The 27,828-nt window shown below is 36.8% G+C and overlaps 1 protein-coding gene and 1 pseudogene across 1 annotated transcript in view; both read right to left on the bottom strand.

Annotated features, from left to right (window-relative positions):
* TRPC5 (transient receptor potential cation channel subfamily C member 5) overlaps positions 1-27,828 on the bottom strand; it is a 352,280-nt gene that overhangs the window by 244,898 nt on the left and 79,554 nt on the right. The gene's annotated exons all lie outside the window — the stretch shown is intronic.
* LOC118728223 lies at positions 5,563-5,659 on the bottom strand (annotated as a pseudogene).

The raw sequence follows: 27,828 nt of genomic DNA, 5'->3' as shown, positions 1-27,828 counted from the left end.
AGAAGCTTCATTCAGTATAGATCATCTTAAAAACAAACCTTACTTTCTTGGAAATGCTGGTCCAACTCTGAATAGAAAGAAAGGGTCATATTCCATAAACAGAAGATAAGAGTTTCCCTTATCCCGGCTGTGATGGTTAATTTTATCTGTCCAGATTGGGACATGGGTGCCTAAATACTTAATTCAACATTATCCTGAGTGTGTCTATAAGGGTATTTTTTGATTATATCAACATTTTATTTATTTATTTATTGTTTATTTTTTTTGCCCCCTCCCTCCCTCCCACACATCCCCTCCCTCCCCAGAGTTTTATGTCCATTGGTTATACTTATATGCATGTATACAAGTCCTTTGGTTGATCTATTATCTCCCCCAGATCCTCCTCCCCTCCCCGCTGTAATTTGACAATCTGCTTGTTGCTTTACTGTCTCTATATCTATCTTTTGGTTCATCAGTTTATAATGATCTTTATTATCCACAAATGAGTGGGGTCATGTGGTGTTTCTCTTTCATTGATTGGCTTATTTCACTCAGCATGATGTTCTCCAATTCCATCCAGGTTGCTGCAAATGATGAGAATTCCTTCTTTTTTATGGCAGCATAGTATTCCATTGTGTAGATGTACCATTGTTTTTGGATCCAATCATCTGCTGACGGGCACCTAGGCTGTTTCCAAATTCTGGCTATTGTAGATTGTGCTGCTATGAACATAGGGGTGCATATATCCTTTCTGATTGGTGTTTCTAGTTTCTTGGGATATATTCCTAGGAGTGGGATTACTGGGTCAAATGGGAGTTCCATTTTCAGTTTTTTGAGGAAACTCCACACTGTTCTCCACAGTGGTTGCACCAGTCTGCATTCCCACCAGCAGTGCAAGAGGGTTCCTTTCTCTCCGCAACTTCGCCAACACTTGTCGTTTGTTGATTTGTTGATGTTGGCTATTCTGACAGGTGTGAGATGGTACAGCATTGTTGTTTTGATTTGCATCTCTCCTATAATTAGTGACTTTGAGCATGTTTTCATGTGCCTTTTGGCCTTCCTTCTGTCTTCTTTTGAAAATATTCTATTTAGGTCCATTGCCCATTTTTTAATTGGATCATTCATCTTCCTTTTATTTAGTTGTATCAGCTGTCTGTAGATGTTGGAGATTAAACCTTTATCAGTGGTGTTATTTGCAAATATGTTCTCCCACACCGTGGGCTTTCTTGTTGTTTTGTTGATGGTTTTTTTTGCTGTAAAAAAGCTTTTTATTTTTATGTAATCCCATTTGTTTATTTTCTCTTTAGCTTCCATTGCCCTAGGGGCAGTATCAGTGAACAAGTTCTTTTGGCATACGTCTGAGATTTTGCTGCCTGTGGATGCTTCTAGTATTTTTATGCTTTCCAGTCTGATGTTTAAGTCCTGTATCCATTGTGAGTTTATTTTTGTGTATGGTGTAAGTCACATGTGTCAAACACAAGGCCCGCAGGCCAAATCCGTCCCGCCAGGCCTTGCAATGTGGCCCGCACCGCGCTGTCATCACTGCACTCTGCTGCGTTTCCATCACAATGACAGTTTATGACTGTTCAGTAAACCATTCGGCCCACGATTTAGGCTGGATTTTAGATTTTGGCCCCTTCTCTGATTGAGTTCGACACCCCTAGTGTAAGTTGATGATCTAGTTTCATTCTTTTGCATGTGTCAGCCCAATTTTCCCAACACCATTTATTGAAGAAACTGTCTTGACTCCATTGTATATTCGTGCCTCCTTTGTCAAATATTAATTGAGCATAGTGATTTGGGTTGATATCTGGGTTCTCGATTCTATTCCATTGATCTATATGTCTGTTCTTGTGCCAGTACCAGGCTGTTTTGAGAACAGTGGCTTTGTAATACAGTTTGAAGTCCGGTATTGAGATCCCACCTACTTTACCCTTCTTTCTCAGGATTGCTGTGGCTATTCGGGGTCTTTTATTGTTCCAAATGAACTTTTGGAGAGTTTTTTCTAGGTCAGTGAAATATGCCGTTGGTATTTTAGTGGGGAGTGCATTGAACCTATAGATTGCTTTAGGAAGTATGGACATTTGATGATGTTGATTCTACCAATCCATGAATAGGGTATGTTCTTCCATCTCCTTACATCATCCTCTATCTCTTTTTTCAGTGTCGTGTAGTTTTCTGCATATAGGTCCTTTACTTCCTTAGTTAAATTTATTCCTAGGTATCTTAATTTTTTTTGGTGCAATGGTAAATGGAGTTGCTTTATTAGTCTCTGTTTCTGTCATTTCACTGTTGGTGTATAGAAATGCCATAGATTTCTTGGCGTTAATTTTTGTATCCAGCTACATTGCCAAATTCATTTATTGAGTCAATTAGTTTTTTAATGGAGTCTTTTGGGTTTTTTATGTACAATATCATGTCATCTGCAAATAAGGATAACTTTCCTTCTTTTCCAATTTGGATGCCTCTTATTTCCTCCTCTTGTCTAATTGCAACGGCTAGTACTTCCAGTACTATGTCAAACAGGAGTGGCGAGAGTGGGCATCCCTGTCTTGTTCCTGTTCTTAGAGGGAATGGTTTTAGTTTTTGCCCATTGAGTATAATGTTGGCTGTGGGTTTATCATATATAGCTTTTATTAGGTTGAGGTATGATCCTTGTACTCCCACCTTATTAAGAGTTTTTATCAGGAAAGGGTGTTGGATTTTATCAAATGCTTTTTCTGCATCAATTGATATGACTATATGATTTTTATCTTTCAATTTGTTTATGTGATGTATCAAGTTTATTGATTTGCGGATATTGTACCAACCTTGCATTACTGGAATAAATCCTACTTGGTCATGGTGTATGATCTTTGTGATGCTCTGCTGGAGCCGATTTGCGAGGATTTTGGCATCTATGTTCATGAGGGATATTGGCCTGTAATTCTCTTTCATTGAGTTGTCTTTATCTGGTTTTGGTATTAGGGTGATGCTGGCTTCATAGAAGGAGTTTGGAAGTGTTCCTTCCTCTTGAATTTTTTGGAAAAGTCTGAGGAGGATAGGTTTTAGTTCTTCCTTGAATGTTTGGTAAAACTCTCCTGTGAAGCCATCTGTCCCTGGGCTTTTGTTTGCTGGAAGCTTTCTGATGACTGTTTCAATTTCTTCCCAAGTCACCGGTCTATTGAGATTTTTAGATTCTTCCTGATTGAGTTTTGGAAGTTTGTATTTTTCTAGGAATATGTCCATTTCCTCCAGGTTGTTCAGTTTGTTGGAATAGAGTTGTTCGTAGTATTTTGTAACAATCCGTTGTATTTCGGTGGGGTCTGTTGTTATTTCACCTCTTTCATTTCTTATTTTATTGATTTGGGTCCTCTCTCTTTGTTTTTTAGTTAGCCTGGCTAGAGGTTCATCTATCTTGTTTATTCTTTCAAAGAACCAGCTCTTGGTTTTGTTGATCTTATGTATTGTTTTTTTGGTCTCTATGTCGTTTATCTGTGCTCTGATTTTTGTTATTTCCTTCCTTCTGCTTACACTGGGCTTTTCTTGTTGCTCCTTTTCTAACTGTGAGTTGTAGAGTTAGATAATCTGTTACCCTTTTTTCTAGTTTTTTTGCAATAGGCTTGTAAGGATATGAACTTCCCTCTCAAAACTGCTTTTGCTGTGTCCCATAGATTTTGGATAGTTGTGTTTTCATTGTCATTTGTTTCCAGGATGTTTTTAATTTCTTCTTTGATTTCTCTGGTAACCCAGTCCTTGTTTAATAGCATGCTGTTTAGTCTCCATGTGTTTGATTTCTTTGGATTATTTTTATTGTAGTTAATTTCCAGTTTTATGCCATTATGGTCTGAGAAGATACTTGATATGATTTCTATCTTCTTGAATTTGAAGAGACTTTGCCTATATCCCAAAATGTGGTCTATGTTTGAGAATGTCCCAGGTGCACTTGAGAAGAATGTATATTCTGTGGCTTTGGGGTGGAGTGTTCTGAAGATATCGATTAATTCCATCTGGTCTAGTGAGTCATTTAGGATTGATATTTCTTTGCTGATTTTTTGTTTAGATGATTTGTCGAAGGGTGACAGTGAGGTATTAAAATCTCCTACTATGATTGTATTGCTATTAATCTCTCTCTTAATGTCCTCCAGCAGTTTTTTTTTTATGTATTTGGTTGCTCCTGTATTGGGTGCATATATATTTACCAGGGTTATTTCTTCTTGTTGGATTGTTCCCTTTAGTATTATGAAGTGGCCTTCATTATCTCTTTTTATGTCCTTCACTCTGAGATCTAATTTGTCAGATATAAGTATTGCTACCCCAGCTTTTTTTTCATTTCCATTTGCCTGGAAAACTTTTTTTTATCCCTTCACCCTAAGCCTGTGTGCATCTTTTTTGCTGAGGTGGGTTTCTTGTAGACAACAGATGTATTTCTTATCCAATCTGTTACCCTATGTCTTTTGATTGGAGCATTTAATCCATTTACATTTAAGGTTATTATTGATAGGTACACATTTGACGCCATTTTTATTCTATACCCGTGTTCCTTCTTCACTTCCTATTTCTTTATTTTTACAGTAGACCCTTTAACATTTCTTGCATTGCTGGTTTGGTGGAGATAAATTCCTTCAGTCTTTTTTTGTCTGTGAAGCTTCTGATTTCCCCTTCAATTTTGATTGATAGCCTTGCTGGGTACAGTATTCTTGGATTCAGACCGTTCCTTTGCATGACTTTGTATATTTCATCCCATTCCCTTCTGGCCTGATAAGTTTCTGTTGAGAAATCAGTTGCTAGTCTGATGGGTGTTCCGTTGTATGTAACTTTCTGTCTCTCTCTGGCTGCTTTTAAGATTCTTACTTTGTCGTTGTTGTTTGCCAATTTGATTATAATGTGCCTTGGAGTCTGTCTTCTGGGATTCATTTTGCTTGGGACTCTACGAGCATCTTGGATTTACGTGGATTTTTTCTTCTCTATTTCAGGAAAGTTTTCTGTCATTATTTCTTGAAATACTTTTTCCATGTCTACCCCAGTTTCCTTTCCTTCTGGAACCCCTATTATTTGAATATTATTTTGTTTTGTATTGTCCCAAAGCTCCCGTCGGCTCTCCTCCTGCTTTTTAATCTTTTTTTCTAGAAGCTGCTCTACTTGGGTATTTTTTTCCATTTTATCTTCTAGCTCACTGATGCGGTCCTCTGCTTCATCTAGTCTACTCTTGATGCTTTCTATTGAGTTCTTCATGGTAGCGATGTCATTTTTCATTTCTTCTTGGTTCTTCTTCAATTCCTCATGGTTCTTCTTCAATTCCTCATGGTTCTTCCTCATTTCTTCTTGGTTATTGTCAAATTTATCTTCCATTCTTTTTAGCCATCCTATGATCATTATTCTGAATTCTTGCTCTGGTAGGCTGCTTACCTCTGACTCGTTTACTTCCTTTTCTCCGGATGCCTGCTTTTCTTTCATGTGCGGACTATGTTTTTGTCTTCCCATGGCCTCTCTTCTCAGGATGTCTGGTTATGTGGTGTTCCTTCTCCTGCGTTGATTTAAAGGTAAAAATACAACACTACCAGGTACAACACAAGAGGCACTTAACAGGAATGTATTTACAATAAAAATATGGAACGTTTCACGAATTTGCGTGTCATCCTTGCGCAGGGGCCATTCTGTATCGTTTCAATTTTAGTATATATGCTGCCAAAGCGAGTACTATATCAACATTTTAATTGGCAGACTGAGTAAAGAAGATTGTCCTAATATGAGTGATCCTCATCCAATTAGTTGAAGGCATTAATAAAACAGAAAGCTGACACTCCCCTGAGTAAGATGAAACACCTCCAGCCCAATTGAAAAAGAACATCAGTTTTGTCCTGCCTTTAGACTTGAATTAAAATGGTGGCTGTTCTTGGGTCTCAAGCCTGCTTAGCTTTTGGACTAGAACTTACATCATTGGTTCTCTTCATTCTTTGGACTTAAGAAAAACCACACCTTTATTGTTGAAAGTATTACTTATTCCCCTCCTCCCACATTGACCTCTTGCAGTCTCCCCCACCCCGCTCCAGGCCTTCACCACCTTATTGTCTGTGTCCAAGGGTCATGCATATATGCATACAAGTTTTTTAGTTGATATGTTCCCACCTATCCACCCACTCTCCCCTGCCTTCCCTCTGAGGCTCAACATCTGTTCCATGCTTCTATATCTCTGGATCTATTTTTTCATTAGTTTATTTTGTTCATTAGATTCCACATATGGGTGAGATCATGTGATATTTGTCTTTCTTTGACTGGCTTATTTTGCTTAGCATAGTATTCTGTAGGACTTTTGACTTGGACTGGAACTATACTATTGACTTTCTTGAGTTTACAGCTTGCTGATTCATCCTGTATATTTTGGGACTTTAAGCCTCCATAATTATGTGAGCCAATTCCTTTTTTTATTTTTAAAATATATTTTATTGATTTTTTTTTTTTTTACAGAGAGGAAGGAAGAGGGAGAGAGAATTAGAAACATCCATGAGAGAGAAACATCAATCAGCTGCCTGCTGCACACCCGCTTCTGGAGATGTGCCCGCAACCAAGATACATGCCCTTGACTGGAGTCGAACTCGGGACCCTTCAGTCTCCAGGCCTACGCTCTATTCACTGAACCATACTGGTAAGGGCTGAGCCAATTCCTAATAATCTCTCTCTTTCGTTCTCTCTCTCTCTCTCTCTCTCTCTCTCTCTCTCTCCCTTCCTCCCTCAGATATGTACCATAATAGATAGGTATAGAGGAAATTCTTTTCTCTTTCTCAGGGGAGATATATCTTGGGGAATCATCAGTTCTTTCTCTTTTTCCATAGATGGGCAAGGATGTCTGTCTGATCTATCTATCTATCTATCTATCTATCTATCTATCTATCTAATCTATCATCTATCTATATCCTATCATTCTATTGATTTTGTTTCTATGGAGAACCCTCGCTAATATACCTGTAATCACACCTTGGCTGCTCCATGAAGAGCAAGAGAAAAGATGGAAGAAAGTTTAGAGCAGTTTCATTGTACTTGAAAACGTATTTAAAATTAGGATGATTTTGGAAAAAGAAAGCTTTGTTAAGAATTAAGAAACCAAAGTCATAATTCAGATTCAATTTATTTTTATATGACCTTTGGTAGGTCATCTCCCCTATATTACTTGCCTTTTATTGTGAGAGAAACTATTTGTTGTGAGAGAACATCCATACTATACTTATGTCTTAAGTGTGCTATAAAAAGTCAAGCAACTCAATAATTGTTAATGAGCAATAATATCAACTCCTGACATTTTTCCTTTAACCTGATTCTATTTATACCAAAGGCAACATTGATCCCTTTCTTTCTTTTGTGTCTTGTAAATATTAATATAGATACAATGTCTTTCAGGAAAAATGGTTTCTTGTGTTAATAACAAGTTAACATAATTATGTGCAAGAAATGGGCACCTAGATATTATGAGAAAAGTATAGGTATACATATCAAAAAGCTCTATAAATTATTGCATATAAGATGTGATATTGTATTGTTATTTCAGATAAAAATAAGAATTAGCTGATCATGCCATTTGTCAAAACTGCAGCTTATTAGGGCTCATATCAAAACTGATTTCATCCTTCAGAACTGATTCAGTAAGGATCAACAGGAACAGATTTTGTCAATATAGGAATCAAAAATTTGTAAGCAGAAGACATAGGTAACTGACAACTTTACTATAAAGTGTGGCTGGAAGAACATTCTGTGTAAATCAGTGCCCCAAATACCTCTAATCATACTCTACTTCTCCCAGGAACTTTTCCTTCAAACTCTTTAAATCCTCCCCACAAGACATAGCCCAGTTTAAGTCCAATCTCCCCTAGGAAGTGGTCCCTGTCTACCACACCTGTGATTGTGCTCACCCACATGATATGTCTCCCGCATTTATTTGGCACTTGACAGTAGCAGAGATACTACAAGGAAAATGTAGTCTCTGCTTTTCTTTTTCTTTTCTTTTTTCTCTTTTAAAAAAAGTATTTTATTGATTTTTTTTACAGAGAGGAAAGGAGAGGGATAGAAAGTTAGAAACATCGATGAGAGAGGAACATAGATAAACTGCCTCCTGCACATCCCCCAACTGGGGATGTGCCTGCAACCAACATACATGCCCTTGACCAGAATCGAACCCCGGACCCTTGAGTCCACAGGCCAATGCTCTATCCATTGAGCCAAACCGGTTTCAGAGGTCTCTGCTTTTCAATGCTTCGTGACTTGGTTAAACACTTTTGGTGAAACCTTAGACTTCAAGATGAAGAAATGAATGCTCCTGAACTTATAATTTTTCATCTTTGAAATGAAGAATTTGCATGAGAGCTGTGGTTTTCAATCTTTGTTTTGATCATGAAAACTTTACTAACAAAATCTGTAAAAGTCCAGTATACAAAATTGACCAAAAAAAAGGAGTTTCATAAAGAAATAAGACTATGGACCTAGAGAATTCTGGATACCAAAAAATCCTAGACCTATTTTTAATGTTGGTTTGAGGCCCTTCTGTGGAACTTTAAAAGCTCTGTAAGAGAGTGTGAAAACACACTGGATGATCTCTAAAGACCCTTTTGAGACCTTATAGTTCATGTTTCTCTGCATGTGTAGAGTTTTGGCTTGATTGCTTCTTAAGGTCAGTGATTGTGTATGACATTGGATTACAAGATTATATAATTCCTCTGGAGAGAAGGTGCTACATTAAGATATGCAGAGCAAGTAAGAGAGTGAACTCTCCTGGAGACATTTAGTCTTCTGTTTAATAGTGTAAAAAAGTTTTTATTTTTTTTTCTGGACTAGGTAGATGAAGGCAGCAGTTACCACATTCTGCCCTTGACTTTGAGAAATTTAATTTGTACTTTAGGAGCCTTTCCTAAGAGTGGCCTTTCTGAAGCTCTACTTTTGGTAGTATTGAGAGATTGCATGACTTACTGGGTGAATATAATTCAAGTCTCCTTGGAATCACATCTAACTGGTATAATTTGAGATATAGATCCTATCTCCTTTAGGAGAAGAAGAGTGATGTGTGTGTGTGTGTGTGTGTGTGTGTGTGTGTGTATGTGTGTGTATGCACACACACATATGAGCTCGGACACATACATGTACATGCACATGTGAAAATTTTGTAAATCCTGTTACATTTCATCTTTCACATTATAGGATTAAAGTTTAAGTAAATTTGATAGCAAGAGAAAATTTCCTCAGCCTTGGAGGTATACTATATTGATATTTCAAATCAAGTAACCTATTTTAGGTTCCCTTTTATAATTACTCCAAAATCATCCCATGCAAAAGAACTCATCATCATGTCTCTGAATATAGGTTAATTCATTAGTGACTATTATATACTCATGCTATTTGCACAATCTATTTATTCTACGCATACAAATTACAGAAGCTTATTTTCAGAGAGAAGAAACCTTAGAAAAAGCCAGCAAGGAAGTATGTCATCTTCATCCTAGGTGCTGGGCGTATAACATTCTAACATTAAAGAAACTAGTGCAGAGACCGGTTTGGCTCAATGGATAGAGCGTCAGCTTGGGGACTGAAGGGACCCGGGTTCAATCCCGGTCAAGGGCATGTACCTTGGTTGCAGGCGTATCCCCAGTGGGGTGTGTGCAAGAGGCAGCTGATCGATGACTCTCTCTCATCGATGTTTCTAGCTTTCTGTCTCTCTCCCTTCCTCTCTGTACAAAATCAATAAAATATATTTAAAAAGAAAAAGAAAAAGAAAGAAACTAGTAAACCTGTTGAGGCCCCTTAAATATTCACAGGTCCATGACTCTTTTTTCCTTGTTAGCAAAGAATTGTGACTTTCCTTTACTGTGAGCTTTAGTCATTAGTTTCATGTAAGTTTAAAACTGGAAGGGATACTCAGGTCCAAGCTCTTCATTCATTATATGTAAACATAAACCCAGAAAAAAAGGGTATGCTAATTAGTGAAAAAACTTAGGCTAAATTTAATGCTTCTAACTTTTAATTTATTATATTTTCCACTGTCAAACCTTTTTGTCTCTCAACTTTTAAATTGAGCCAGGTTGATAAGGACCTATATAACCCAAATATAGGGACACTTAAATGGAAATTTGAATGAAAATAAAGATAGAAATGACGATTCATTTTCATGAAAGCTTCAGAAAGAGACTCATAAATAGAGACAACAGATTTACAGCTGTCAGAGGAGGCTTGGGGGGCTAGGTAAAAAAAGGTGAAGGGATTAATTAAAAAAAAAGAACAAACACCAAAAACCTCATAAACACAGATAACAGTATGGTGATTATCAGAGGGAAAGAGGAGTGGGAGAGGTAGAAGTGGGAAAAGGAGAGATAAATGGTGATGGAAAGAGACCTGCCTTGGGGGTGGTGAATACACAATACAATATACAGATGATATATTATAGAATTGTACACCTGAAACCTATGTAATTTTATTAACCAATGTCAACACAACAAATTCAATAGAAATAATAAAAAAATAACAAAATAAATAAATTTTAAAAGTTTAAATAGGAAATCCTTTTCTGCAAAATAAAGTAGAATTTAATGTGATAGGAATATGGAGGGAATGAACATTTATGGGTTATTGACTATGTACTTAATGTTGCAGTTAAGCACTTTATATGTATTATCTCATGTAATATACACAATAAGTATTATCTCTCTCTATAAATTGTCCCTGAGGGAGTTCAACCAGGAGACCAACTTCTTGCTATGATGTGTGCTGACCACCAGGGGTGGCATGGAATGAAGGGAAGCCCTGCCAACAGACAGAATGCCCTGAATCATCCCTAATCACAGGCCAGACCTAGGGACCCTACCTGTGCATGAATTTCACGTACTGTGCCTCTAGTTTCTTATAAATGAGAACTCCAAGCTTCAGAAAAGCAAAGTGACTTGCCCATGGTCCATAGCAAATGAAAGGGAGATCTGGGAATTGACCAATATCTGTCTGGTTCCATACTCACATTTTAGTCACTATAGCATTCTGAATCCTGGAGTCTCCTTAAGAGAAGAAAACCATGACTCTTCTTGATCAAAATATTTCATTGTAATTCATCCATTGCTGAGCTTCTCTCTGCTTATGAGATGTGGATATCTTTGGTTTCTTATGAGGCCAATAAAAAAGACAAAGATTCTAAGGTGACTTTGTCTCTCATCCTAGTTTTTGTCTTATACTGCTCTCTCTCCTGGAGAAATATGCTTTTATCCCTCCTCACGCAGGATGTTTTATCAGGTGAAAAAGCATTGCTTTGGGTGCTCTACCCCATTACATGATATAATAGTTCTGGTATATTTTGTAATTGATGTTTTGGTTTATTATCTTTTCTCATTTACCAATTCTAATTATTTTTTGGAGGGGAAGTGAAGTGGGAGAGAGAAGTCATATGTAATATGACAAAAATAACTAACATGAAATATTGACTGTGTACCAAGCATATTTTGGTCATTGTACCCATTTAGGCTAATCCTCACAATATTGTTTCAGTTAAAATTCACATTTAAGAGAAGAAGAAGAATTGAGAAGACAAAGTGAATAATTTGAGGTGACATGGCTATTAAGGATAAAATTGGGATTTGAAACTGGGTCTTTTAAATTTACTATAAAATCCATAATCTATTGCACTATAATAGTCTTAATTTAAAGCATAGTTACCATAAGGATGATATATTGATAATATCAGCAAATCAATAAATGTGATACATCACATAAACAAATTGACAGATAAAAATCAATTAGTCATATCAATTGACACAGAAAAAAGCATTTGACAAAATCCAACACCCTTTCTTGATAAAAACTCTCAGCAAGGTGGGAATAGAAGGATCATACCTCCACATCATAAAAGCCATATATGATAAACCCACAGCCAACATCATACTCAATGGGAAAAACTAAAACCGTTTTCCCCCTAAGAATAGGAACAATACAGAGATGCCCTCTCTCACCACTCCTATTAGACATAGTACTGGACAAGAAGAAGAAATGAAAGGCATCCAAATTAGAAAAGAAGAAGTAAAACTGTCCTTATTTGCAGATGACATGATACTGTACATAGAAAACACTAAAGACTCCATCAAAAAATTGTAAGACTTAATAAATGAATTGGGCAATGTAGCAGGATACAAAATTAATGCCAAGAAATCTATGGCATTTCTATACACCTACAGTGAACTTACAGAAAGAGAGACAAAGAAAATAATCCCATTTACCATTGCACCAGGAGAATTAAGATACCTAGGAATAAATTTAACTAAGAAGGTGAAAGAGCTTAATGCGGAAAACTACAATACAGGAGACTGAAAAAAGAGATAGAAGACATAAAAAGATGGAAGAACATACCATGTTCAACATGATCAAAATGTCCATACTACCCAAAGTAATCTATAGATTCAATGCATTCCCAATTAAAATACGAATGGCATATTTCACAGACCTAGAAACAACTTTCCAAAAATTCATCTGGAATAAAAAAGACCCTGAATAGCTGCAGCTACCCAGAGAAAGAAGAACAAAATAGGTGGGATCTCAATACCAGATTTCAAGCTGTATTAGAAACTCACTGTTCTCAAAATATCCTGATACTGGCACAAGAACAGACATATAGGTCAATGGAATAGAATAGAGAACTCAGAAATCCATCCAAGCCACTATGCTCAATTAATATTTAATAAAAGAGACATGAAAATACAATGCAATCAAGACAGTCTCGTCAACAAATGGTGTTGGGAAAATTGGACAGATACATGCAAATAAATGAAACTAGATCACCAACTTACACCATGCACAAAAATAAACTAAAAATGAATAAAGAACTTAAACCCAAGATGGGAAACCATAAAAATACTAGAGGACTCCATAGGCAGCAAAATCTCAGACATATGCCAACGCAATTTCTTCACTGATACTTCTCCTAGGACTTAGGACAATGGAAACTAAAGAGAAAATAAACAAATAGGACTATATAAAAATAAAAAGCTTTTTTTCACAGCAAAAGAAACCATTAACAAACAATAAGAAAGCCCATTGCATGGGAGAATGTACACTGTGTGGCCAGATTATTATAATCTCTGAATGCATAATAATCTGGCCACTCAATGTATATCCTATATAATAAATGGCTAATATGCAAATTTCCTCCTCTACCAGGAGTTCGATCAGCAGGCAGGCAAGCCAACTGCTCATGTTCCCTCCCCCTGGACAGGCTGGCTAGAACCCATCCATGCATAAATTCATGCACTGGGGCTCTAATACACACACACACACACACACACACACACACACACACACACTCACACACACAAACTGAGTGGCCAGATTATTATGCATTTAGAGATCATAATAATCTGTCCACTCAGTGTATATGCCAATGTTATCACTGATAAGGGTTTAATCTCCAACATGTACAGGGAACTAAGACAATTTAACAAAAGGAAGATAAACAACCCAATAAAAAATGAGCAATGGACCTAAATAGATACTTTTCAAATGAAGACAGGAAGAAGGCCAAGAGGCATATGAAAACATGCTCAAAGTCACCAATCATCTGAGAGATGCAAATCAAAAGGACAATGCAGTATCATCTCACACCTGTCAGAATGGCTATCATCAACAAACGACAAGTGCTGATGAGGATGTGGATAAAAAGGAACCCTTGTGCACTGCTGGTGGGAATGCAGACTGGTGCAGCCACTGTGGAGAAGAGTATGGAGTTTCCTCAAAATATTAAAAATGGAACTCCCATTTGACCTAGTGATTCCACTTCTAGGAATATATCCCAAGAAACTAGAAATACCAATTAGAAAGGATATATACCCCCCTATGTTGATAGCAGCACAGTTCACCATAGCTAAGATTTGGAAACAGCTTAAGTGCCCATCAGCAGATGATTGAATTTAAAAAGTGGCACATCTATACAATGGCATCCTATGCTGTGGTAAAAAAGGAGTCCCATTTGTTTATTTGCAACAGCATGGATGGAACTGGAGAGCGTTATTCTAAGTGAAATAAGCCAGTCAGAGAAAGATAAATATCACATGGTCTCACTCATTTATAGAATATAATGATCAACATAAACTGATGAACAAAAACAGATCCAGAGATAGAGAAACATTGATCAGACCATCAAACCTCAGAGGGAAGGCAGGGGAGGGCAGGGGTAAGGGGGAGAGAACCACCAAAAGACTTGTATACATACATATAAGCCTAATCAGTGGACACAGACAACAGGGGGGTGAGGTCTTTAGTGGGGATGATGGGGGGTAATGGAGGAATAAGGACACATATGTAACACCTTAATCAATAAAGAAATTTAAAAACACACACACACACACACACACACACACACACACACACACACAAAAAAAAAACCCACAAAAAATCAGTTACCACTTTCTACAAGAGTATAGATAAGCAGAAAAATCTCAATCTTACTAAATTGTCTCAAATCCTGGCTCCCCCTCTCTGCAGATTCCCCTGTAGTAGAATGAACACAATCTACAAAATTTTCCAGAAAGAAAAATGGCAGAGCATAAAGCTCAGCTCCTTAAGACATAGAATTGAAGGATTATTTCCTGTTTCCACCTGTCTCTCTGCCTTGGATGAAAGCTCTGAGGATACCTCTGTTGTCTCTGGTCAAATCAGGAACAAACATCTGGGAATAGCTCCTTGGCTATGTAAGTCAGACTGTTTTTATTGCCGTTTTAACGACAATCATTTCTTTAAATCTCCTGTTTCCAATTCCTGCACCTGCTAATTGACTAATTTTATTTTCAGTTTCCTGAAGCTTGTGTATTCTTAATTATGTTAAGAGGGGTAAACTATTTAAAATATTAACATTTAAAACATTTACTGATTGCCAACAAAGTTAAAAAATAATTTATTGAAGTAAAATTCACATAACACAAAATACCCTTTTGACACTATGGATGGACCTGAAAACTATTATGCTAAGTGAAATAAATCAGTTAGAGAAAGACAAATATCACATGCTTTCACCTATATGTGCAATCTAATGAACAAAATGAACTGACCAACAAAATTGGTACAGAGGCATGAATTCGTGCAACAGACTGATAGATCTCAGAAGGGAGAAGGTGGGGAGATGGGAAGAGAACATATACGCATATATGCATAGCCTTCGGAAACAGACAGTAGTGTGGAGAAGGCTGGGGTTGGGTGAGGGCTGGGTTAAATGGGGCAAATATTAGGAATGTGGGACATCTGTAATACTGTCGACAATAAAAAAATTAACCATTTTAAAGTGAACAATTCAGTGGCATTTAACACATTCACAATGTTGGGCAACTATCACCTCTAAACATTTCCACCACTACTTGACCCCTGAAGTAATTTCTTATCATTTGTATCCCCAATTCCACCCTAGCACCTAGCAACCACCAATTTGCATCCTGTCTCTGTGAATTTACCTAATCTGTATATTTCATATGAATGGAATCTACAATATGTGACCTTCTGTTTCTGGCTTCTTTCACTTAGCATAATGTATTTTTTTTTATTTCATACACATAGCATTTATCAGTATGTCATTGCTTCTTATGACCAAATAATAATCTATTGTATGTATATACCACAATTTCTTTATCTTTAAATCTGCTGATGGATATTTGGAGTGTTTCTACCCTTCACTTATTGTAAATGGCACTGCTTTTTATATGTGTGCACAGATATTTACTTGAGAACCTGTTTTCAATTATTTCAGCTATGTACCAAAGAGTGGAATGCAGGTTCATATTGCAACTTTTTGCTTAACTTTTCAGTAGAATGCAGGTTTTAATATTCTATGCTTAACATTTTGAGAAACCACCAAACTGCTTTTCAAAATGGCTGAAACATTCTACATTCTTATCAGCAATGTACAAGAATTCCCATTTTCCACATCTTTGCCAACACTTATTGTCCTTTTTATCTGAGATGTCCTAGTAGCTGTGAAGTGCCTCATTGTGGTTTTGATTTTCATTTCCCCAATGACTAATGATGTTAAGCATCTTTAATTGGCTTGTTGGCCATTTGTATATCTTCGTTGGAGAAATGTAAAGTCAAGACCTCTGCTTATTTTTAATTGGATTTTAATTTGTTGTTGTTGAGTTGCAAAAGTTCTTTATATATGCTGGATATCAAGTCTTATTAAATACATAATTTGTAGGATCTGAAAAAATGATGGTGGAGTAGACAACTTATCCCGGAGCCTTGTCCCGGAGTAGGAAGAAAGAACAGCTGAGGGTTGCATGGGGAGTATTTTTTGGCGAGTTAAGGGACAGCTATAATCCAAGAGAAGGTGGAGGACTGCTGGATGGGATTCCTCTGACTGGGCAGACCCCACTGCTTCTGAGTTTCCTCCTAGAGCCACTGGCTTAGACACGGACACCACGCCGCCTTGAAAGGGAAAGTGAATGCTATCAGAAGCCTGAAAATCTACAACTGTGGTATCCACCAAAAAGCTGCAAACCCTAGAGAACCAGTCTCCAATTGCAGCTCTACACTCCACCATGGAAAGGTCAGATTTCTCCTGGGATAAGGTTAGGTCCCTGGTCCCAGCAGGTTAGAGAAATGCACACACTGTGGGAACTGGAGGACCTGGGAAACTCTGCACCTAAAAAAGTCCATGGCTGTTGGGGCTTGAATGATCCGTGAATGTGGAAGGGGGTCCTCAGAGCTGCTAACAGAAGGGATCTCTAAAAAGCAACCCATTTTGATCTGAAGCAAAAAGACGGACTAAAATTTTTAAAAGTGTGCCTGCTGCTTAGACACAAGGGGGAACAGGGGATTGGGCAGACTTGCACGCAGACCTGTTCTTAGCATACTTGGCTTTTTTACTTTTCAAATCCTTGTTTCTGATTACTAAGCCCAGTACATTGGATCACCCAGTTGGGGACACCTTGGGAGACTGCAGGGGAAAGTTGTTTTTCTGGAACCTGGGGATTGGAGCAGGGAGTGACATTGGAGAGCTAGCTCTTGTGAAGCCCACTTTCACAAACTGGTATGGAGAGCAATAGGGAAAGCAGGATCTAAGTACAGGCTAGAGAGGACCTATTCACCCGGAGGTCAATCCAGAAACACTGCCACCCAGAAAATGAATCACAAATTGACTCTTGTGGAATCACAAATAAAGGAATACAAGAAATTAACACACTGCCTGCTTAAAAATAAGGACTGGTTTACAACACTGAGGAGCAGTGGAACACAGGGAACTGCAATACTGTCCTGACTGGGATGCAGGGATGTAAGACAGAACAATAAAGGAAGTGAATGACCTTCACTACTGCACATTTTGTTTTTTATTTACTTTTAATTTATTTATTTTTATTTGTTCATCTTTTACTTAAGAAACTATTTTTTTCTTTATTCCTCACTTCATTTAACATTTTTAATTATTACACTTTTATTTTCAATCAGTATTATTACAACTACTATTTTACCTTTTTTTAAAAATGTGTCATTTTATTTTCTTTTTATTTTACTTTGTGGTTAGTGTTCTACATTCTATTTTCATCTTTCCTTTAGTGTCAACTCTACCTTTATGCCATCACTCTCTTCCTAAATTTCCTTTTTTTTTTTTTTTTTTTTTTTTTTTGGTGTCCTGTTTCTTTTACCTTTCTCCTGCTTTAGATTTTCCCTATTCTTTCTTTTTACCCCCTGTTAAAATTTCACCCTACTTATATATCTAATTTACAATCCCCTCCTCCAAGTCCATACACACCTCCCTCTTCTCTGTCTTCACTATCCAAAAATTGTTTTTCTCTCAGTCCTTTAGTTGTTGTTTGCTTGAATGTTGATTATATCGACTTTTTATGCTCTTATGTGAGATTGCTTTGCTTATTCTTTTTTTGTATTGTTTTTTTGTTTACTTTGTTTTTGTTTGTTGTTTTATTGCTTCTGTTTTCCCTTGCCATACTTGATATAAGTTGTTGTTTGTAGTTTGTATTAATCTCCAGGTACTTGTTTCTGGCATTTGCTGGCATTAGTGGCTGTTCTATTGGAGTTTTCTCCCCATATATTTAGTTTGTTCCCTTTTCTTTCTTATTCTCTTTCTTTTCTCTTCTACTTTTTTTTTTCCTTTTCCTAATTTCATTTTGCAACTCCTTTTTTGCTCTTCTTTTTCCTCTCCTGTCCCATAATTTGCCTTTTTCTGGTGGTCACCTTTATTTGGGTTTATTAATATCATTAATACATTTCTGTTCAGTGCCTTGTGTGTTGTACCTTGTGTGTTGTATTTTGTACCTTTATATCAATGCAGAAAAGAGACAACTACATAACCAGACATTCAAAGAAGAAAGACCATCAGGAGACAAAGAAACAGCCCGCATATATAAGAAAAGCAGGTATCACCAAAAAAGGATCTAAATTGAATGGAGGAAAGCAACCTGTCAGAGAAAGAATACAGAGAAATGGTCATAAGGTGGCTAAAAAGAGTGGAAAACAAATTTGACAATATGAGTAAGAACCAAGAGGAAACGAAGAACCAAGAAGAAATGAAAAATGATATCACTGCAGTAAAGAACTCAATAGAAAGCATGAAGAATTGACTAGAAAAGGCAGAGGACCAAATCTGCAAGTTAGAAGACAAGGTGGGGAAAAAATACTTAAGCAGAGGAGCTTCTAGAAAAATAAATAAAAAGCAGGAGGAGAGCCTAAGGGAACTTTGGGACAACACAAAACAAAATAACATTCACGCAATAAAGGTTCCAGAAGGAGAGGCAACTGAGCAAGGAATAGAAAACTTGTTTGAAAAAGTAATGACAGAAATCTTCCCTGATATAGGGAAGAAAAAACCCACACAAATTCAAGAAGCTCACAGGGTCCCAAACAAAATGAATCCCAAAAGACCAATGCCAAGGCACATTACAATTAAACTGGCAAACACTAACAACAAAGTGAGAATCTTAAAAGTGGCCAGAAACATACATATCCTACAAAGGAACCCCCATTAGTCTAGCAACTGATTTCTCAACAGAAACTCATCAGGCCAGAAGTGAATGGAATGAAATATACAACATCATGCAAAGGAAGAGTCTGAATCCAAGAATACTGTACCCAGCAGGGCTATCAATTAAAATTGAAAGTGAAAATGGGAACTTCACAGACAAAAAAAGACTAAGGGAATTTATTACCACTAAACAAGCAATGCAAGAAATGCTAAAGGGGCTGCTGTAAAAACAAGAAATAGGAAGCAAAGAAAGAAAAAAGGGGTAAAGAAAAAAAAAATGGAGACAAATAAGTACCTATCAATAATAACATTAAATGTAAATGGAGTAAATGCCCCAATCAAAAGATATAGGGTAACAGAATAGATAAGAAAACAAGGTCCATATATCTGCTGCCTACAAGAAACCCAACTCTGAAAAAAAAAGATCCATACAGACTAAGGATAAAGGGGCAGAAAAAGGTTATCCAGGTGAATGAAAATGAAAGAAAAGTTGGGGTAGCCATACTTATATCTGAAAAATTATATCTCAAAATGAAGTGCATAACAAGAGATAAGGGAGGCACTTCATAATACTAATGGGAGTAATCCAACAAGAAGAAATAACTCTGGCAAACATACATGTACCCAATACCAGAACACCCAAATACATAAAAAAAATCCTGGAGGATATCAAGGGAGAGATTAACAGAAATACACTCAGAATAGGGGACTTTAATACCCCACTATCACCATTGGAAAAATCCTCTAAACCACATGTGTCAAACACAAGGCCCGCGGGCCAAATCCGTCCCGCCAGGCCTTGCAATGTGGCCCGCACTGCACTGTCATCACTGCACTCCACTGCGTTTCCATCACAATGACAGTTTATGACTGTTCAGTAAACCATTCGGCCCGCGATTTAGGCTGGATTTTAGATTTTGGCCCCTTCTCTGATTGAGTTCGACACCCCTACTCTAAACAAAAAAATCAGCAAAGAAACATCAATCCTAAATGACTCAATAGACCAGATGGAATTAATTGACATCTTCAGATCATTTCACCCCAAAGCCACAGAATATACATTCTTCTCTAGTGCACATGGGTCATTTTCAAATATAGACCATATGTTAAGTCATATTCAAAGTATCTTCAAATTCAAGAAGATAGAAATCATATCAAGCATATTCTCAGATCACAATGGCATAAAACTGGAAATCAACTACAATAAAAACAATACAAAAAAATAAACACTTGGAGACTAAATAGCATGTTATTAAACAATGACTGGCTTACCAGAGAGATCAAGGAAGGAGTAAAAAAAACATCATGGCAACAAATGACAATGAAAACACAACAATCCAAAATCTATGGGACACAGCGAAATCAGTCTTGAGAGGAAAGATCACAGCTATACAAGGCTACTGCAAACAAAACAAAACAAAACAAAACAAAAAACAAAAACAAAAAAACAATGGTAATAAATTACATAATCCTACAAATCAAAGAGTTGGAAAGAGAGCAACAAGAAAACCCCAGTGTAAGCAGAAGAAAGAAAATAATAAAGACCAGATTGGAGATAAATGACATAGAGACCAAAGAAAAAATACAAAAGATCAACAAAACCAAGAGCTGGTTCTTTGAAAGGATAAACAAGATTGATGAACATCTAGGCAGGCTCACCAAGAAGCAAAGAGAGAAGACTCAAATAAACAAAATCAGAGATGAAAGAGGCTAAATAACAACAGACCCCACAGAAATATAAAAGATTGTTAAAAAACACTATGAACAACTTTATTCCAACAAACTGGACGACCAGGAGGAAATGAACATATTCCTAGAAAAATATAGCCTTCCAAAACTCAATCAGGAAGAATCTAAACATCTCAATAGGCTAATAACTATGGAAGAAATTGAAGCAGTCATCAAAAAGCTTCCAGCAAACAAAAGCTCAGAGCCAGATGGCTTCACAGGAGAGTTTTACCAAATATTCAAGGAAGAACTAAAACCTGGCCTCCTCATATTATTCCAAAAAATTCAAGAGGAAGGAACACTTCTAAGATCCTTCTATGAAGCCAGCATCACCCTAATACCAAAACCAGATAAAGACAACACAATGAAATAGAATTACAGGCCAATATCCCTCATGAACATAGATGCCAAAATCCTCAACAAATTTCTAGCAAATTGGATCCAGCAGTACATCAGAAAGATCATACAGAATGTCCAAGTCGGATTTATTCCAGAAATGCAAGGATGGTCCAATATTTGGAAATCAAGAAACATGATACATAACATAAACAAACTGAGAGATAAAAATCACATAGTCATATCAATTCATGCAGAGAAAGTGTTTGACAAAATCCAACCCCCTTTCTTGATAAAAACTCTCCAAAACGTGGGAAAAGAAGGATCATACCTCAACATAATAAAAGCTATATATCATAAACCCACAGCTAACATCATAGTCAATGGGCAAAATCTAAAACCATTTTCTCTAAAAGCAGGAATAACACAGGGATGCCCACTCTCACCACTCCTGTTTGACATAGTACTGGAAGTATTAGCCATTGCGATTAGATAAAAGGCATCCAGATTAGAAAAGAAGAAGTAAAACTATCCTTATTTGCTGATATTGTACATAAAAAACCAGAAAGACTCCATCAAAAAACTAATAGACTTAATAAATTAATTCGGCAATATTGCAGTATACAAAATTAATGCCAAGAAATCTATGGCATTTCTATACACCAAAAGTGAATTTACAGAAACAGAGACTAAAAAAGGAATCCCATTTACCATCACACCAAAAAAGTTAAGATACCTAGGAATAAACTTAACTAAGGAGGTAAAATACCTATACTCAGAAAACTATAGGACACTGAAAAAAGCAATAGAGGAAGATGTAAACAAATGGAAGAACATACCATGTTCATGGATTGGTATAATCAACATCATTAAAATGTCAGTACTACCCAAAGCAATCTATAGATTCAATGCACTTCCCATTAAAATACCAATGGCTTATTTCAGAGATCTAGAAAGAACTCTCCAAAAATTCATCTGGAATAAAAATGACCCCGAATAGTCACAGCAATCCTGAGAAAGAAGAGTAAAGTAGGAGGGATCTCAATATCAGATTTCAAGCTGCATTACAAAGCCACTGTTCTCAAAACAGCCTGGTACTGGCACAAGAAGAGACATATAGGTCAATGGAATAGAATAGAGAATCCAGATATTGACCCAAAAAAGTATGCTCAATTAATATTTGACAAAGGAGGAGTGAATATACAAAGGAGTCAAGACAGTCTCTTCAACAAATGATGTTGGGAAAATTGGACAGATACATGCCAAAAAAATGAATCTATAATAGACCACCCACTTACACCAAACACAAAAATAAACTCAAAATAGATACAGGACTTAAACATAAGATGAGAAACCATAAAATTACTTGAGGAATCCACAGGTAGCAAAATCTCAGACCTATGCCAAAAGAACTTCTTCACTGATACTGCCCCTAGGGCAATGGAAGCTAAAGAGAAAATAAACAAATGGGACTACATCAAAATAAAAAGCTTTTTCATAGCCAAAGAAACCATCAACAAAACAAGAAGAAAGCCCACTGTATGGGAGAACATACTTGCAAATGTTATCACTGATAAAGGTTTAATCTCCAACATCTACAGGCAACTTAAATAACTTAATAAAATGAATATAAATGATCCAATAAAAAAGTGGGCAAAGGAGCTAAATAGAATATTTTCAAAAGAAGACAGAGGGAAGGCCAAGAGAGACATGAAAACATGCTCAAAGTCACTAATTATCTGAGATATGTAAATCAAAAGGACAATGCGTTACCATCTCACACCTGTCAGAATGGCTATCAACAAATGTTAAGTGTTGGTTAGAATGTGGGGAAAAATGAACACCCGTGCACTGCTGGTGGGAATGCAAATTGGTGCAACCACTGTGAAGAAGAGTATGGAGTTTCCTCAAAAAACTAAAAGTGGAACTCCCATTTGCCCCAGTAATTCTACTCCTAGGATTAGAAACTAGAAACACCAATCAGAAAGGATATATGAACCCCTATGTTCATAGCTGCATAATTTACAATAGCTAAAGTTTGGCAACAGCCTACGTTCCAGTCAGCAGATGACTGGATCAGAAAAACAATGGTACATCTACACAATGGAATACTATGCTGTCCTTAAAAAGAGGGAACTGGTGAGCATTATGTTAAGTGAAATGAGCCAGTCAATGAAAGAAAAATACCACATGATCTCACTCATTTGTGAATAATGAAGAACATTATAAACTGATGCACAAAAAAATACAGAGGCAGTAAAGCATCAAACAGACTGTCAAATTACCATGGGAAGGTTAGGCAGAGGTGGGAGAGATCAGAGATCAACTGAAGGACTTGTATGCATACATATAAGCATAACCAATGGATGCAATACACTGGGGAGTGACGGCATGTATGGGAGTGGGGTGACAATGGTAAGATATATACACATATCTATATAATACCTTAGTAAAGAAATAGAAAAAATTAAAAACAAGCAAACATTTTTTTTCACTTTGATTTGTAAAAACTTTCTCTGATTTTGTAGGTCATTCTTTCAATTTATTGATAATGCCCTTTGATGTACATAAGTCATTAATTTTGATTAAATAAAATTTATCTGGTTTTTCTTTTGTTGATTATACTTAATATATATATATATATTATTGATTTTTTTACAGAGAGGAAGAGAACGGGATAGAGAGTTAGAAACATCGATCAGCTTCCTCTTGCACACCCCCTACTGGGGATGTGCCTGCAACCAAGGTACATGCCCTTGGAAGGAATCAAACCTGGGACCTTTCAGTCCACAGGCAGACCTTCTATTCACTGAGCCAAACCAGTTTCGGCTGATTATACTTTTGATGTTATATGTAAAAATCCATTGTGAAAGCCAAAGTTATGAAGATTTACTCATATTATTTCTTGTAAAAAATTTTGTGGCTTGAGCTTTTGAAATTTTTTGACAGTTTTCACCAGGGAAACCATCAGATCCTGAAGTTTTCTTTCTTGAGAGGCACTTTGTTTTGTTTATTTTTACTACAATTAAATATCTCTTTACTGTTCTTTATTTCTATGTTTTCTTTTATCAGTGTTGGTAATTTTATGAGTCTAGGAAATTTTCCATTTTATCTAGATCATTTAATTTGTTGTCATAGAGTTGTTGACAATATTATCTTATAATCCTTGTTATTTCTGTATTTGAGACTTTTTAAAAGTAGAAGCTTACAATTTTAAGATTTCCTTTTAAAAATGGATTGCCCTAGCCAATTTGGCTCAGTGAATAGAGCATTGGCCTGCAGACTGAAAGGTCCTGGGTTCAATTCCAGTCCAGGGCATGTACCTCACTAGCAGGCTCCTCCCATGCCCAGGCCCTGATCAGAGCACGTGCAGGATATATTTCTCTCTGTCTTTTTCTCTGTCTTCCACTGTCTCTAAAGAGCAATGTTAAATTATCCTTGGGTGAGGATTAAAAAAAATTTAAATGAATTCCCTTAACTGTTTACTTCTTTTTCCTGTAAATGGGCCACACTTTCCTGTACACTTAGTGATATTTTTTTGTTGTTGAAAACTGGATATTCAGTATTATGTGAATATAACTCTAAAAATTATATTGTTTCCCTTCTTTAGGATTTGCTATTTTTGATTACAGAAAGCTGTAGTTGCCTTTTTGTGTAATGACTTTTCCAAACTATGTTATCAAAGGTGGTATTTCTTTGTCATTGCCATGTGTGGTCAGTTTAGTCTTTGTTCTCTTAGTTTGTGGTGTTTAGCTAGAGTTTTGAGAGAGATTTACTTTAACTCCAGAACACACACACGTGCACACACACACACCACAGTAAAAATCTCCAAAGTCTACCTGCCATAGTCTTTGAAGATGTGTTCTCTGCTGGGATACTCCTTCAACACTTAGCCAACCCTGGCTTGCCTTCACTTCCTGCTTACACTGAGCCCAGAAATCAGTCAGAGGTGAAAGCTTAGGTCTTTTCAGAAAATCCATCTTTCCCTGGGAGTGTGTATGGCTTTCTAATTTCTCCAGTATATATTGGTGCTTTTGCATGTCCTACTCTCCCTTCCCCCACCCCCCAAAAAACCCAAAAAACAAAAACCTCTCTCTCCAGATATTCCTTCAGACTTTAGATAGTCTATTATTTGTCTTAACCACAATCTTTTGCTCCAAGTGAGTATAGGTTTTTAATTTACCTTACAATATTTTTGAGCAAAGTCAACTGCTTTTTTGTCCTGAGTGATTTCTGAGTTAGGAGAAACAGAGACAAGTGCCTTGTACCAGTACTTCATTCAGTGGCAGCAAATTAAAACAAATAAAAATAATAGCTCTCAGAAAATGTCTGCTCTAATCTGTGTAGCATCAGGGACCAGACTCTCAAACAAGGAATGGAGGTTACTGTCTTCAAGACCAATACTGAGCTTGGGGTGTTTACAAGGGCAGAGAAAATACCACAAAACTTTTCTATTATATGGAAGCTACTTTTCTTTTTTTAAATTTCTTTATTGATTAAGGTGTTACATATGTGTCCTTATTGATTCAGCATTTGCTTGGTTTCAGTAAGTCTTTGTTCTCTTGAGTTCTGACAAAGATGATATGAACATTTCTGATGTTTCACAATGTGTCTGAGGAGGGATGGGAGTTTGGAACTATCTACACTGAATTTTTGCTGATGTCATTCTCACCAACAAAGTTTTAACAGGTCCATTCAATCCAGGGCTTATTCTGGAAGGCTTTATTCAAGAAGGCAATAACATCCACCCACAACAGGTACTTCTGTACAGACCCTTAATAAGAACCCTAGTCTCCATGTCTTCCCCACATTAGACTCCTTGTTTGGACTTAAGCCTAGAGTATACCCACAGACATTTGAATGCTTATGGTTGGTGAGGAAAGATTCTGACAATTATTAAAGTAATGGGAAGCAACATTTCAACATTTCTTTTTCTTTTTTTAAATATATTTTTATGGATTTCAGAGAGGGAGAGAGAGAGAGGGAGAGAGGGAGGGAGGGAGGGAGGGAGGGAGGGAGAGAGAGAGAGAGAGAGAGAGAGAGAGAGAGGGAGAGAGAGAGAGAGAGAGAGAGAGAGAGAGAGAGAGAGAGAGAGAGAGAGAGAGAGAGTTATTGATTGGCTTCCTCCTGCACGCACACCCCTCTCCTGCACTGGGGATTGAGCCCACAACCTGGGCATGTGCCCTTGTTGGAATCAAACCCAGAACCCTTTAGTCCACAGGCTGACACTCGATTCACTGAGCCAAACCAGCTAGGGCCAACATTTCAAATTCTAGTGAGCAGATTCCAGCCTTCCTTCAAAATATGTTGTCAGAAATGACTTTCACTGATGGATTTTGTTTCTATAATACTTGGGTTGTTCTTTCTCATCCTTTGTCCATTGATTGTAAATACTCTTTGTTCACTAGGCTTACATATTTCTTTGTTAAGCACAGCTCTGAAATATCATTACATGCCCACCATGCTAGGTAATTCCTCTTGTTTCTAGGTTTACCTAATGGATCCTCTCCTCACTTTTTATTAGACTTAATATATTTTCCAATTCACTTATCTTTCCTAGTCTGGACTCCTAATACTAAAGACCCAGATTCACTCAAAGCCATGGTCAGCAAACTGTGGCTCGCAAGCCACATGAGGCTCTTTGGCCCCTTGAGTGTGGCTCTTCCACAAAATATCACAGCCTGGGTGAGTCTATGAAGAAGTGGCGTTAGAAGAAGTTTAAGGTAAAAAAAAATGGCTCTCAAAAGAAATTTCAATTGTTGTACTGTTGATATTTGGCTCTGCTGACTAATGAGTTTGCCGACTACTGACTCAACGGGTACTCCTGCTGCTTTTCTAATACCCTTTTCCACCACTGCCACAAAAAGGTTAAGAAAAAAGCATTAGCTACTTTCTTTGCAATCAAACTATTGTATTTTACCTATTGGGAAATTCATGTCCATTTTTTTTTTTTCTATCTTGACCTTACATTTTTCTCCCTAAGTCTTTCTTGCAGTATTGCTCTCCTTAGAGATACTTTGTTAGCCCTTACATTAGCTGATAGAACTAAGCCATACAATTTTCTTCTCATCTCAGTTTTCTTTTCCTCTGCTCTGAGTCCACTATTCTTACTCTTTTCCAAAATTTCTAAACTGTATCTTACAAAGATAGGTGGCTTTAGTTTCTTTGGCGTGTTTTAGGAATTGTAAGCTATGGACTTATCACACAAATTGTCAAAACTGCAGTTGCTGCAGGTGAAATAAAAACTAAATGCTGAGTGTATAGGCGAGAAATCACACTAATTGCTTCATAATCTAATTGGATCAACATTCTAATGCAAGAAAGCATTGTGGGTAGTTTTCTTCTATTGTACATTGGGGGGTATATGTTTGCACTGGATTTTTGTTGAATATTCACTACTAATATAAGAATGAGAATACTTTATCCCCCTTTGAAGCATACAAAATATATAATTAAAATAAACATTTTCCCCTTCCTCCAAGAGTTGAAAGACTTGACAAAACCAGGCACATGTATTTTTCCATTAAAAAAAGTATCAAATGCAAAATCATCACCTTCTTCCACCAAAATGTGACCAATGCTGTAAAAGATGAGGCCAGAATGATGTAGAGTGAAACCAAACAAGACACGGAGCTCTTGAAAAAGGAATATTTCTTGATAACAAAGTTTTATGGAGTTCAAATTTTCCTCTTCGTTTCCATGAATTTAATTTTAATCTTTGTTGAATTTATTGGAGAGATACTAGTTAATAAAAGTATATGGTTTCAGTTATACAATTCTAGAATACATCATCTGTATATTGTAATGTGTGTTCACCACTCCAAGTCAAGTCTCTTTCT

This window comes from Pipistrellus kuhlii, unplaced genomic scaffold (assembly GCF_014108245.1).
Source record: "Pipistrellus kuhlii isolate mPipKuh1 unplaced genomic scaffold, mPipKuh1.p scaffold_m20_p_29, whole genome shotgun sequence".
Lineage (NCBI taxonomy): Eukaryota > Metazoa > Chordata > Mammalia > Chiroptera > Vespertilionidae > Pipistrellus > Pipistrellus kuhlii.
This window is presented reverse-complemented; position numbering and strand designations above follow the sequence as displayed.